Source organism: Nelumbo lutea, chromosome 8, assembly GCF_056320005.1.
Source record: "Nelumbo lutea isolate HS-2025 chromosome 8, American lotus-T2T, whole genome shotgun sequence".
Classification (NCBI taxonomy): Eukaryota; Viridiplantae; Streptophyta; class Magnoliopsida; order Proteales; family Nelumbonaceae; genus Nelumbo; species Nelumbo lutea.
This window is the reverse complement of record NC_142691.1, coordinates 40088181-40090006: the sequence shown is the minus strand read 5'-3', so window position 1 is coordinate 40090006 and position 1826 is coordinate 40088181. Positions and strand designations below refer to the sequence as shown.

The following is a 1826-nucleotide window of genomic DNA, read 5'->3' as shown; positions in this document are numbered from 1 at the left end:
CATGCTGAAAAGCATATTCAACTCCCCTTTTCTCATGCATATATCAAATTGGGCCATTCACAAGAATAAAAACTTAACAAGTACATCAGTCTCCCTCAACTCATTGAATTCCTTCTTAAAAAAAAAAATCATCAAATAAATAATAATGAACTTGAGGGGTTCCAGTCTTTTTTGGTTATGTCATTGCCTGCATATGTGTGTTGGGGTGAATGAGGTGCATGGTTTCAGCCCCCATACCCTAGCCTCGGGCTCACTCCCCCACACTTAAGATGAACATTGTCCTCAATGTTCGTAATGTTAGGGGATCACACTTGCTAGAGCAAACTGAAGAAAAGAAAATGATGAACTGAGTCCTTAAAGAATTGAAATTTTGAGAAAAAGATCTTTATTTTACTAACTAATATTCTAAAAAGATAAATGACAAAAAGATTCCTTAACTTGTTCATGAGCAAGCATAAGAGATTATTGGTTATCAAGATAAACAGTGGATGGAAAGTATGGTGACTCTGTTAACCCTACTGTCTTGACGAATTGCTGACATAGTCAATTTGTTCAGTAGATGGTCTGAACTGATTGCCAACTTGGCAGTCTGTACTGATGTGGCCTCCCCCACACAATTCACAATTAAGAGGCTGCACATGCATGGCAGCTATCTGCATTTCATATATTTTCTTACTGAGTGCTCCTATTTGTGCAGATAGTGCTGTATAAGTGTCAACATTATGCAAGCCTTGCTGCTTCCTAGTTTGAGTTCTTTCCGAATGCCATTGATAGTTGTTGGCTGCTATTTCCTCAATAAGTGCATGGGCAACCTCAGGAGTTTTATTATTTATGGATCATCCGGCTGCAGCATCTAATATGGTCTTATTTGAGTCAGTAAGACCATTATAGAAAGTCTGCACTTGCAGCCAAATGGGGAGGCCATGGTGAGGAACTCTCCTTAACAGCTCATTGTATCGTTCCCATGACTCATATAAAGATTCCCCCTCTTGCTGGAAAAAAGTAGTGATGTCATTCCTCATTTTAGCAGTTTTAGAAGGGGGAAAATATTTAGAGAGAAAACGGCTGGCCATTTCGTCCCATGTGGCTATAGATCCTGCCGGTAATGAGTTCAACCAAGCTTTGGCTTTATCCTTCAAAGAAAATGGGAATAACCTCAGTCGGATGGCATCATCACTTACCCCATTGTGTTTGCAGGTGTCACAGATTTCCAAGAAGTTAGCAATATGGGCATTCGGATCCTCATGGGCCATACCACAAAACTGAACCGTATTTTGTATCATTTGGATTATGGCCAGTTTAATTTCGAAGTTATTGGCAGCAATAGTTGGCCTGATAATGCTGGAGACAGTCCCGGTGAGGGTGGGCTTGGCATAATCCATCATAGTTCATTGTTCAGCCATTTCTTGTGCTTCTTGTCTGACTTGCCTAGCAGCTCTCAAACGGACACGGAGAGTCCGTTCAATCTCCGGGTCGTAAAGAATCTCTTCCAGTTCAGGTTTGCTTGTCATAAACTGTTAAAGTCAAAGCAATAAAAATGCCAATATTCACAAAAGAAAATAAATAACTAATCCTATCACATTGAAAATGTAAAGTGAATTATTGGAATACAAAAACCTACATCCTATCATAAATAAATGAAGCCGATTATACTAAAAGCAGATTTAAACCAATCATCTTATTCAAGGTTCCTTTATCTACATCCATCGATTCCAACATCTGAATTCAGACCCAATTTAGTTGAGTTCAGATCTACAAGTCTTTGGTATTGTTAGTCCAGAGAAATTAACAAATAATAATTCAGATCTGAGTTGTATATCTCATAC

General features: G+C 38.8%; 1 non-coding gene across 1 annotated transcript; it reads left to right on the top strand.

Annotated features, from left to right (window-relative positions):
• The first annotated feature begins 918 nt into the window (after positions 1-918).
• LOC148843881 (small nucleolar RNA R71) lies at positions 919-1025 on the top strand. The gene has a single exon (XR_016103933.1). It is a non-coding gene; the product is annotated as a small nucleolar RNA R71 (small nucleolar RNA).
• The last annotated feature ends 801 nt before the right edge of the window (positions 1026-1826 follow it).